The following is a 13,508-nucleotide window of genomic DNA, read 5'->3' on the forward strand; positions in this document are numbered from 1 at the left end:
GGTAGCAGGGACCCAAGTACCTAGGTTATCACCTGCTGCCTCCTAGGCACATTAGCAGGAAGCTGGATTGGAAGTGGAAGCAAGACTCAATCCCAGGCAATCCAATGTGGGATCAGATTTCCCAAATGGCAGCTTGCTGTACCACATAACCCAATCTTCAAATTTTTATTTTTCATCTATATTGCCATGAATACCAGTGTCATATCCAACTGCCTTCTACATGTGTCCATGTGTTTTATTTAAAAGATTTATTTTATTTATTTGAAAAAGTTACAGAAATAGGTTGCGCCAGAGAGAGTTAGAGAGGTCTTCCAAGCACTGGTTCACTCCCTAAATGACCACAATGGCCAGAGATGAGCTGATCCGAAACCAGAAGCCAGGAGCTTCTTCCGGGTCTCCCATGTGGGTGCAGGGGCCCAAGGACTTGGACCATCCTCTACTGCTTTCCCAGGCCATAGCAGAGAGCTGGATCAGAAGTGGAGTAGCCAGGACTCAAACTGGTGCCCATATGGGATGCCGGCTCTTCAGGCCAGGGCATTAACCTGCTGTGCCACAGTACCGGCCCCACGTGTTATTCTGATTATCTCAACCCTTCATTATCTTCCTACCATCATTCTGATAGCCACACTAGCCACCTTGCAGTTCCTCAAAAATGCCTGGCATTCTCACTTCTAGTTCTTTTTTTTTTGGACAGAGAGAAAGGTCTTCCTTCACTGTTGGTTCACTCCCCCATGGCTGCTGCGGCCGGCGCACCGCGCTGATCCGAAGCCAGGAGCCAGGTGCTTCTGGTCTCCCACTGGGTGTAGGGCCCAAGGACTTGGGCCATCCTCCACTGCATTCCCAGGCCACAGCAGAGCGCTGGACTGGAAGAGGAGCAACCCGGACAGAACTGGCGCACCGACCGGGACTAGAACCCGGTGTGTCAGTGCCGAAGGCAGAGGATTAGCCTATTGAGCCGTGACGCCGGCCTCCTACAGTCTACCATGTATGTGGCTTTCCCTGATTCAGGTTGTAGTACAAATACCATGTTTTCTATGAAGCCATTTATAGCCACTCCATCTAAAATGTTAATCCTATTATTTTTCATCCTTTTCTGTTACCACATAAGATATTTTATATAACATTTTAAAATATATATTTTTTAGTTATATCTCCTCTCCCCTTCCCTACCCTCAACTAGAATAAAAGGGACATTTTCCTTTTTTTTTTTTTTGAAAGGCAGAGACAGATGTCCCATCTGCTGGTTCACTCCCCAAATGTCAGCAACAATCATGGCTGGGCCGAGCTAGGAGGCAGGAACTCATTCTGGGTCTCTCATGTAGGTGGCAGGGACTCAAGTACTTGAGCCATTGCTAGCTGCCTGCCAGGGTGCACATTAGCAGGAAGAAGGAACAGAGAACAGAACCAACCAGGACTCCAACCCAGCCACTTAGATATGATGTGCGGGCTTTCCAAGCACCAGCTTAATTGTCCCCTCCCCCCCCCCCCCAATATTCTATAGCTTTATTAGTAACACAGCTATGGACACCTTTGTTTAGTTGAAATACGGATAATCTGAAATCCTTCTAATTCCCACATTTGGCTGTTTGTCAAATTGTAATGATTCTACTGCTTAAGTTTACCAGTTTGTTTATATTATAATCATAGTTTTGGTGCTTATAGTTACTTAGCTCTTCAGTTCATTCACTCAGTTAATGTTTATTGAGCATCAGTATATTATAAAGGCTTTGTTCCATCAGTTATAGAAGAACAATTATAAATCAGGATTCCTCAGGGAGGCTAAAACCCACTGAGAAAGGCATGAGAAAACAGACACTTTATGTAGGGTGACAAATTATAGAGTTGGATATGAGCAAAAGTGTGGAACTTAAAAGATCAAGGGACCTGATCTAAGCCTGGGTTAACTGGAAGCCAACCAGAGACTAGTCTCAAAGCAAAAGAAGCCAGGTGAAGAAGGGCTCCTCATGTGGGAATAGAGGAATATATCTACACACAAAACTCAGCTGTCACATACAAAGCAAATGTCACTTCAAAAGTATTACCTTTGGTGCCTATATACTTAATATGGCTTGAAATAATTTTTTTTAAAGATTTGTTTATTTGAAAGGCAGAGTTACAGCGAGTGCCGATTCACTCCCCAAATGGTTTCAATGGCTAGGGCCAACCCTGAGAGCCTGAACACCATCCTGGTCTCCCATGTGAGTGGCAGGGGCCCAAGCACTTGGGCCATCTGACTGCCTTCCCAGGCACATAAGCAGGAAGCTGGATTGGAAGCCAAAAAGCTGGGACACAAACCGGTACTCATATGGTATACCAGCATCACAGATGGTGACTTAACCCACCTATACCAACAATGCTGGCCCCTCAAACTAATTTTTAAACTAATTATAGTTAACATAGAAGATTCTTTGCATAGAAGATTCTCATTGTTTGCCAATTGTGTACTTCTGAATTCACCTACTTAATAAAATTTATTTGTAATCCCCAAGTCAGTATTCCAGATGCTTTTGAGATCATCTGAGTCTTATGAATCAAGTGAGGTTGAACAAGGCAGCATTTTGCCTAATTGTGTCAGCTGTCATACTGTAAACAAAAAGTTTGTTTTATGCCAAATTTGTTATGTTTTTTGTCTTTTTTTTTATGATTTTACTATTTAAGATGACCCCAAGCATAGTAGCATTTCTTTCTTTCTTTCTTTCTTTTTTTTTTTTTAAAGACTTATTTATTTGAAAGAGTTACACAGAGAGGAGAGGCAGAGAGGGAGAGAGAGGTCTTCCATCCGATGGTTCACTCCCCAATTGGCTGCAGTGGCTGGAGCTGCGCTGATCTGAAGCCAGGAGCCAGGAGCTTCTTCCAGCTCTCCCACGCGGGTGCAGGGGCTTAAGTACTTGAGCCATCTTCCACTGCTTTCCCAGGCCAGAGCTGGATCAGAAGAGGAACAGCTGGGACTAGAACCAACACCCATATGCGATACCGGCGCTTCAGGCCAGGGTGCTAATCCGCTGAGCCACAGTGCCAGCCCCACATAGTAGCATTTCTAAGCACAAGAAGACTGATATGCCTGATAGAGAAAAATACATGTTTGATAAGCTTCATTCAGCCTTGACTTAAAGTGTTTTACCATAAGTTCAATATCAGTAAATCAGCAATGCATATTAGGTAAAGTGTCTTTAAATAGAAATACACATAAAAGGGGTTATGTGTTGATTGGTTGATGAGAATAATAGACTGGCATGAACGTAATCTGTATTTCCCTTAGGAATTATGATTTCAAATTTGCCAACTCAGCATCCACTGTAATTTTATAGAACATAACTACAGCAAATAGTGAGAATCAAATGCTTTCAGGGCAGACTGGATTTTGGGAAACAGCCAAAATCAATGGCTTAATTTTTATGATAGTTGATTAATGCTATAGAACATACTGGCTCATTTTTATGTATTTTAATACTTGTATTTGTCAGAATCATAGTTAAATCTGCATAGTTGCAGTAGCTTAATTATACCTTCCAGAATGCAACTTACTGTAAAGATAATTCATAATTGAAATTTGGTACTAATTTAAATGAAACAATTTTAGAGTTGTAAACATTTGGAAAGCTAATCAGACTTGCTAGATAATCATTTTGTTGCATTCTTTGCTAAGAGTTGCTAAGGGATAAGTGAAACAACATCTTTCTTCCCTCACTTCTGTGCTAACAACCTTTTTTATCTTGTACTACTTGTCTTGCTCTTTTTTTTTTTTCTTAAAAATTTATTTATTAGTTATTTTAAAAGCAGAGTGGCAGAGATCTTCCAACCACTGTCACTCTCCACATCCCCAAATGCCCAGGCAAGGCTGGATCAGGCCAGAGGTAGAAGCTAGGAACTGAATCCACACACATTAGCAGAAAGCTGGATCATAAGTGGAGAAGCTGGGGCTCGAACCAGGACTCTGACATAATATATTTGCATTCTAAGCAGAGGCTTAACTCATTGTGCCACAACACCTGCCCCCATTTGTCTTGCTGTTAGGAACTGTTGATTTCAGTTTGGGGATAGACACTCCCTTCTTTCTGATCAGCCATTTAAAATGTCCTCTCTGGCCATATATGAGAAGAGAAACTATAGAAAAAGAGGGCAGTGAAAAAATCACATAAATTCCTAGTTTTCTAGTTTTTTTCTTTTTTTAAAAAAAATTTATTTATTTGAAAGAGTTACAGAGAGGAGAGGCAGAGAGAGAGAGAGAGAGAGAGGTCTTCCATCCACTGGTTCACTCTCCCAACTGGCTGCAGTGGTTAGAGCTGTGCTGATCCAAAGCCAGGAGCCAGGAGCTTCTTCCGGGTCCCCCATGCAGGTGCAGGGGCCTAAGGATCTGGGCCATCTTATACTGCTTTCCCAGGCCATAGGAGAGAGCTGGATCAGAAGTGGAGCAGCCAGGACTCGAACCGGCGCCCATATGGGATGCCAGCACTGCAGTCAGTAGCCTTACCCGCTACACCACAGCGCTGGCCCTTAGTGTTTAATTTTCAACATTATGAAAGTATATATCAACTGAATGTGTGTAAATAGAGCCATTCCCACTACTTTAAATGTAAAGTATTGTTAAGAAGAAATTCTTATCTTTTGTAGAAGGAGAGAGAGGGGGAGAGGGGAGAGAGAAAGATCTAATCACTGGTTCACTCCCCAAATGGCTACAATGACCAGGGCTGGTCAAGGCTAGTGCCAGGAGCCTGGAACTCCATCTGGTTCTCCCACTTGGATGACAGGGACCCTGTTACTTGGGCCATCTTCTACTGCCTTCCCAGATGATTATCTAGGAGCTGGATCTGAAGCAAAGCAGCTAAGACTCCAAAAAGCACTCTGATAGCAGAGATGGGATGTATCACAAGCAGTGGCTTAACTTTCTGCCCATGACACTGACTCTGTTATACTGTAATTTTTTGGAAGTTTTGTTCATTGTGATTAAGTTTTGGACTCCTGAAGTGTGAATGACTGGTGCTGCTGCTTCTCATGTGTTTGGTTTTACTTTCATTGTTACTTTCTTTTTCTTTAAGGCTTATTTATTTATTGAAAAGGCAGTTACAGAGAGGCAGAGGCAGGAGAGAGAGAGGGAGAGGAGAAACATACACACAGATGGAGAGATGTCTTCCATCCGCTGGTTTACTCCCTAAATGGCTGCAATGGTCAGAGCTGGGTGGATCCAAAGCCAGAAGCCAGGAGCTTCTTCCAGGTCTCCCACATGGTTGCAGGGGCCCAAGGACTTGGGCCATCTTCCACTGCTGTCCCAGGCCATGGCAGAGAGTTAGATCGGAAGTGGAGCCACCGGGACTCCAACCAGCGCCCATATGGGATGCCGGCACTGCAGATGGAAGCTTTACTCGCTGTGCCACGGTGCTGACTTCCTGTTATACTATTTTATAAGTGAAAATTAACTTCTCTTTAGAGTTATAAAGACTTTATTTTCCTAAGTGCGCATATGGGAAATGTGTATATTATGATGTGATAAATTCATATGCTGGGATTAATGAAAAATTGCCTGATAGCACTGGTAATTAGAAGGAACCACTAGATTTGCATTATCTAGTATTGTAGCCACTAGCCATGGGAGGCTGTTAAGTTCCTGAAATGTGGCTGAATTGAGATGTTGTGTAAGCGTAAAATACACACTGAATTTCAAAGACCTAATACCAAAAGAAATGTAAAGTATCTCATTCGTAATTTGTATATTGATTACATGTTGTAATGACATCTTGGGTTTATTGAATTAAATAAAATACATTATTAAAATTTATTTTACATGTTTCTTCTTATTAAAAAATTTGTATTCAGAAAAGTATAATTTAACATGTGGCTTGCATTTGTAGCTTGCTGTACATTTATGTTGGACAGCACTGCCCTAGATTATGTGATTCTTCAACATAAGTGTTATAATCATTCAGTTGATCAAGACCTACTTAAAATAATCTAGAAATTCTATGATTTCTTATGGTTATCTAATGCAGTGTTGAAAATTAGTATAAAGAAGGCTACTTTAAATGATTTCAAAGCACCAGGAAAGTATATTAGCTCACTGTAATTTCAATAGTTTTTTTTAAAAATGCATATTTATTTATTTGAAAGGGTTGCACAAAGAGAGAGAGAGAGAGACAGAGATCTTCCATCCCCTGGTTCACTCTGCAGATGGCCACAATGGCCAGTGCTGGGCCAGACCAAAGCCAGGAACTTCATCTAGGTCTCCCACCTGGGTGCGGAGGCCCAAGCACTTAAGCCATCTTCCGCTGCTTTCCCAGGTCATTAACCGGGAGATGAATCATAAGTGGAGCAGCTGGGTCTCAAATCAGCGCCCATATGGGATATGGGTGCTGCAGGTGGAGGCTTAACCCACTGCACTGCAGCACTGACTCCTGGGATACATTTTATATTTCACAACAAATCAGTTCGGCACTTCAGAAAAGGGAAATAATTTTTTAATATAAAATATTCCTGATTCCATAGTATCTGCATATAACTCTAGTAATTTTTATAAGCTTCTTAAAGCAATTTTATTTTACCTTATTTTTAAAAGCCTGTAATTTAAATTTTCTGAATTTCATTTTAAATCTTTTTAAAAAAAACAGTAAATCAATAAAATAGTGTGTATATTCTGTTGTACTTCTTTGTTCAGAGTAAGTATAATAAAAATGGCCACAATGGCCAGGGCTGGTCCAGGCTGAACCTTGGAGCCTGGAACTCCTTCTGGGCCCCCATGTGGATGATAAAGATCCAAATACCTGGGCCATCATCAGCTGCTTATCAAGCACATTCAACAGGGACCTGGATCAGAAGCCCAGAGTAGCTGTAATCTACACTCATGGAATGCCAGCGTCGCAAGCAGTAGCTTAACCCGTCGTTTAGGTGTTCTTATGTGACACACAACTGTGTTAGAATCAAAGAGGTCATTAAAAGTTCCTTCTCAGCACATTTACTTTGCTGAAAGCATAATTAGCCTGTACCTTTTTAAAAGTATGGTTCTGGGGGCTGGCACTGTGACGTAGTGGGCTAAGCCTCTGCCTGTAGCGCCAGTATCCCATATGGATGCTGGTTTGTGTCCCAGCTGCTCCTCTTCCAATCCAGCTCTCTGCTATGGCCTGGGAAAGCAGAAGATGGCACTCGCATGGGCTACCTGGAAGAAGTTCCTGGTTCCTGGCTTCAGATCTGCCCAGCGTTAGCTGTTCTGGCCATTTGGGGAGTGAACCAGCAGATGGAAGACCGTTCTGTCTCTCATTCTGTCTGTAATTCTGCCTCTCAAATAAATTAATAAAATCTTAAAAAAAAAAAAAAAAGCAAGATACTGAGATTTGCTCCTTCTAGCCAAAATAACCACCCACCTCAGTGTGGAATTTTGGTATGATTTTTGAAGTAGAACTGAAGAGGGATGCTTTCCTGCCCATCCAGAATAAAGTATAGCCCATCACCATCAATCTCTTTAAAGCACTTAAATTATCCCGTATATTTATTAAGTTGTTTGTCTTCCCCTGTTGGAATATGAATTAACAGACAGCAAGAATATTGTCTGTTTAGCTTATTGCACCTGAAACAGTATGACTCATACATTCTCAATAAATATTTGCCCAATTATTGAGATTTCTTTTTCTTGAGAAATGTGCACTATGATAACAACCATCCTTTAAAACAGTTTATTTAACCCATGTTAATGCTATAAAATGAACACTCAATTGGTATTGGCTACCTGACTCCAGATACAATGAATCCAAACTATAAAATTTCCTAAAAAATGATAATTATAGTTAAAGGGTTTAATGTCTTAGACACTTAAGTTTATACTTCTGTCTTGTAATCTAGATGGGTAAGAAGTGAATCTCTGAAATTTCTCTTTTCCCCCTTGAAGTTGCATTTGTAACCATGACATAATTTATAGGTACTATTACTACTATGCTCAAAGTTTGAAGACCTCCCCAAGAGTGAGAATTCAGAGTCTTGAGTTCCTAACTTACACCAAACATTTGCTGTACAGATATCTATGGTAAGGATGCCTCTTAGGGCTTGAGGGTTTTTAATGAAACTATAACATGTAAAGGCAAGATATATTCCATTGTTAGATGGCTAACAGTTTAATTTTATGTACTTATACAATCTTTTAAAAATTTTATTTATTTAAAAGAGAGAGAGAGAGGTCTTCCATCCATTGGTTCACTCCCCAAATGGCCACAATTGCTGGGGCTGGGCCAGGCAGAAGCCAGGAGCCAGAAGCTTCTGGGTCTCCCATGTGAACGCAGGGGTCCAAGGACTTGGGTCATCTCCTACTGCTTTCCCAGGCTTTAGCAGGGAGCTGGATTGGAATTGGAGCATCGGGGAACTGAACTGGTGCCCAGCATCACAGGCGGAGGCTTAACCTGTCACGCCACAAGACCAGCCCCTAGATATAAAACAGGCCAAATATTAGAAGAGATACTGCCTAGTACTCATTAATTTTTTGTTAATACTGGAAGTATATTACTGTTCAAGCTTCCTAGCACACTGTTAGGTTGTAGCTGTGAAAGACTCTTAGAAAAATCTAGTCACTTGTTTATGAGGGGTGTATATTTACACATAATATATATGTATATATTATGTAAGTGAGAAAACATGTGTTTTATAAAGCTGTAACGGCATACAATAGTTTTTTTTTTTTTAACACTGTGAGATCATACAAATTCAAACATAAAGATCTGAAAAAAAGAAGTTGGCAAGGAGCATGATCTTGGAAGATGCCTGAGACTTTGGCGGTGAATCTGTTAGTTTTAAAATGTTTGATGTCAAGTAAAAATTCTTAAGTAAAAGGAAACTGCAGTAGACCTCTAAGTGGTAGCAAAATCATTTTTATAGCTTAAAATAATGAAAATTATTTATATGCATATGTCATAATATAAATTTATGTGCTTTCATATGTATTATTTGATTCTCAGCAATAATATTTTGAGTTAGGAATGGAGTAAAATTAAATGATTTACCAAACTTCTTTGCCTATTAACTAGCAGAACTGAAATGAGAAATAAAGCATTCAAATTCTTAAGTCTTTATTCTCTGCTTTTTTTTTTTTTTTTAAGATTTACTTTATTTATTTGAAAGGCAGAGTTACAGAGAGAGGTAGAGACAGAGAGAGGTCTTCCATCCGCTGGTTCACTCCACAATGGCTGTAACAACCAGGACTGGGTTAGGCTGAAGCCAGTAACTTAAGAGGTTCTTCAGGGTCTCCCACGTGGGTGCAGGGGCCAAGTACTTGGGCCATCCTCCGCTGCTTTCCCAGGCACATTAGCAGGGAGCTGGATTGAAAGTAGAGCGCCGGCACCCCAGGTTCTAGTCCCGGTCGGGGCGCCGGATTCTGTCCCAGTTGCTCCTCTTCCAATCCAGCTCTCTGCTGTGGCCCAGGAGTGCAGTGGAGGATGGCCCAAGTGCTTGGGCCCTGCACCCGCATGGGAGACCAGGAGAAGCACCTGGCTCCTGGCTTTGGATCAGCGCGGCGGCTGCAGCGGCCATTGGAGGGTGAACCAACGGCAAAGGAAGACCTTTCTCTCTGTCTCTCTCTCTCACTGTCCAATCTGCCTGTCAAAACAAAACAAAACAAAACAAAAAAAAAAACCCAAAAAAAAACCAAACAAACAAAAAACACAAAAACACACACACACACACAGAAAATAGAGCAGAGGCCAGAACTGTGGGTAAGGCTGCCGTCTGCAGTGCTGGCATCCCATGTGGGCGCCAGTTCAAGTCCTGGCTGCTCCACTTCCAATCCAGCTCTTTCTGCTGTGACCTGGAAAGGCAGTGGAAGATGGTCCAAGCCTTTGGGCCCTCCACCTACATGGGAGACCTGGAAGAGGGTCCTGGCTCCTGGCTTCAGATCAGCATAGCTCTGGCTATTGTGGCCAACTGGGGAGTGAACTAGCAGATGGAAGACCTCTCTCACTCTCTCTGCCTCTCCTCTCTCTGTGTAACTCTGACTTTCAAATAAGTAAAAAAAAAATCTTAAAAAAAAAAAAAAAGAAAAAGAAAAAAAATAGAGCAGCCAGGACTCAAAACTCTTTAACCCTCTGTGCCACAGCTCTGGCCCCAAGTCTTTATTCTTTATTCTTTAGACATTTGTAGCCCCTTTATGCTAGTCCTTTAGGAAGAATTGAAGATTCAATAATAAATAATAGTTTCACCTATCATTTTTTCAAGTAATTCAGTATTACTGAGATATGTGAAGTGTCAACAAATTAAGTCTGGAAAGATCTTCTGATTCCAAAATCAGACACAGTTTAAAAATATGAAGATTGAATTAGGAATACAATGAATGGCACCTATCTGGATTTTTAATGATTTTAGTTTTTAAAAAGATAAATAAGGAGCAAACATTAACTGGAATATTTGGGTAGTGCCACTTGGACAGCTGTGTGTGTGTGTGTGTGTTAGCTTTTGTCACTCTTAGGAAATACCTGAGGGAACCTACTTATGAAGAAAGGAGGTTTGTTTAGCTAATAGTTTTGGAGGCTGAAAGTCTACATAGCATAGCCTAAGTTCTGTTAGGGGCCTTCATGGTGGAAGGTGGGAGCACATGCAGAAGGAAGTGATCACATAGTAAATTAGCAGAAAGCAGAGAGGTGGGTGGGCCAGGCTCAGTCTGCTTCTTTTATTTTTAAAGATTTATTTATTTTATTTGAAAGGCACAGGTACAGAGAGAGAGGGGGAAACCAGGAGAGAGAGCTTCTATCTGCTGGTTCACTCCCCAAATGGCCACCATGGCCAGGGCTGGGCCAGGCCAAAGCCAGGAGCCAGGAGCTCCTTTGTCTTCTGTGTGGGTGCAGGGGCTCAAGCACTTGGGACATCTGCTGCTGCTTTCCCAGCACATTAGCAGGGAGCTGGAGCGGCCAGGAATGAAACCGGTGCCCATTTTGGATCCATTATACCACAATGGAGGTCCCGTAATTTTCTAATATGAATCATTATGTAAGAAATCTCGGGACTAAATGTAACCCGTTTGAGATTTAACATTGGCAGAAAACAAAACAAAAAAGACCATTTTTTTATGACTTACTTATTTAAAAGAGAGGGAGAAACAGAGAGTCTTCCATTCCCTGGTTTACTTTCCAGATGACAGCGGCAGCCAGGGCTGGGCCAGGCTGAAACCAGGAGCCAAGAGCTTCATCCAGGTCTCTCACATGGGTGGTGGGGCCCAAGCACTTGAGCCATCTTCCTCTGCTTCTCCCAGGCCATTCACAGGGAGCTGGATCAGAAGTGGAGCAGCTGGGACACAATCCAGTTCTTGTATGGGATGCTGGTGTTGCAGAGAGTAGTTTAACCTGCTATACCACAACACCAGCCCCAGTAGAAAAATTATAAAGTAAATGATTATAAAATAAAGTCATACTTCTGTAAAAATAAATTATTTACATTTACATAGTATCCCAAATAGGAAAGCTTGATTAAAGTTGTTGAAAACAATATAAATATTACTACACCTTTTACTTAACTGTGGCCCGTGTCTCTCTAAAATAGAATGACACATTTCCACTCAGTATATTATTAAGCACAAAAACTTTGTTGCACTAACTTTTGGTAAAATAATAAGTTTTCAGGAGTGGTTGGAAACATTTAAATCATTTCTATAAAATACATTGTAACTTGCCATCAGAATATCCCCACTCTACCATGAGCACTCGACCTTATAAATTCTAAATATTGAGAAGAATCTGACTCTTTGTAATTTTCTTTTAATAAAGAATTGTGTTTTCCTGAAATAATCTCACCAATGTTTGAGCAAAGTAAAAATTTCTAAATGCAAATACTAATTTTATATATCTTTGCTAAAATTATTATAATGACCTTTAATTTAAGAAGGAAGATGTCAGTGACTGAATCTCATTACTTTTTGTGTTTTTCAGATTTTCTGCTACACATAGTGAGGAGGGTACTTCCAAAAAATTAATGGAAAAAAAGGAATTAAAACATAAGTTTTTTGGTGCAAAAAGATTTTGAAATCCAGGCATAATTGTTTTTTATAATACAAATTTTCCATCAATTTTTTGAAGTACTGTTGTACACATAAGATTTACGTGTGATTTCTGAATAGTTTCTGACTATTACTATGGAATTTTTTTGGTTTATATTTATTTTTTATTTTTTATTTTTGACAGGCAGAGTGGACAGTGAGAGAGAGACAGACAGAGAGAAAGGTCTTCCTTTGCCGTTGGTTCACCCCACAATGGCCGCCGCGGCCAGCGCATCGCGCTTATCCGAAGCCAGGAGCCAGGTGCTTCTCCTGGTCTCCCATGTGGGTGCAGGGCCCAAGGACTTGGGCCATCCTCCACTGCATTCCCGGGCCACAGCAAAGAGCTGGCCTGGAAGAGGGGCAACCGGGAAAGAATCCGGCGCCCCGATTGGGACTAGAACCTGGAGTGCCGGCGCCGCTAAGCGGAGGATTAGCCTGTTGAGCCACAGCACCGGCCTTGGTTTATATTTCTACTTTTAAAAATACTTTTATTAAATAAGCTTTGATCACAGCTCTTCTTTGCTCCATTTTCCCTTAAGGCTGCCAGTACTGGTCCCTTTACATACTCTTCCTATTTTTGTTGTGATAATTATTCGCAAGGGATGACATTTGCTCCCCCACAGAAAAATGACTACACTCACCTCATACAAACTTGGATGACCAAAATTCAGTGTAAGGTGATTGTGTAATGGATTATCAACATAGTAGAGGAAACATCTCAGTTTGAAAAAGTGAAGGTAAGAGTAAAATATCTCCAGTGTACTGTGTATGTTTAATAATATATCAATGGATCAGCCGATTGTGTTTATTTGTAGTGAGAAGACATGTATATATAATTATTTTTGTCTTTTACTTAAGTTCTAAGGATAACTTTCTAGCTGTAGCATTTACAGGGCTTTAAAAATCATATTTAATAGTTTTGATAACTTTTTGCCAAATATTTGAAAATATGTGAAACGTCTAGACTTTGGGTTCTAGAATCATTTCATAGTCAAATCTTGATAATGTTTCTAACTCTATAAATGACTGAATCAGATAAGTATCATTTTTCTCCCCTCCCAGCATTAACCACCAGAACAATCTCAAGTTTTTCATAGATAGTTCTTAGAAAGTAATTCTATAATTAGGTGTTTTTTTGTTTTGTTTTTTACTCTAGATGCTAATCTTTGCACTGGATTCCAATTTGACAATATGCTTTTTTAAAGTAAAAATCTTAAAGTGACTTTGCACTATTAGCATTTTTTCTCTAAGATTTTTGGATATGAAAAATGTGTTAATATTGAGCATCCTTGGTAGAACTGAAAAAGTAGCTAAATAGCTGATGAATCTCTGTAACCAGTAAGTAGGCTAGCTAAATGTTAGAAATTTCTAACACCAAGGTATTTTTAAAGTAGAGAATTTTGAGAAGTAGAAAATCATAGCTGTCAAGACACACAAAGATGAACATTCAGAAAGAATTGTTGAGTCATCTTTGCTTGATATAGAGAGTAGGCGTTCCCATTTTTTTTTAAAGATTAAC

Source organism: Lepus europaeus, chromosome 5 (assembly GCF_033115175.1).
Source record: "Lepus europaeus isolate LE1 chromosome 5, mLepTim1.pri, whole genome shotgun sequence".
NCBI lineage: Eukaryota > Metazoa > Chordata > Mammalia > Lagomorpha > Leporidae > Lepus > Lepus europaeus.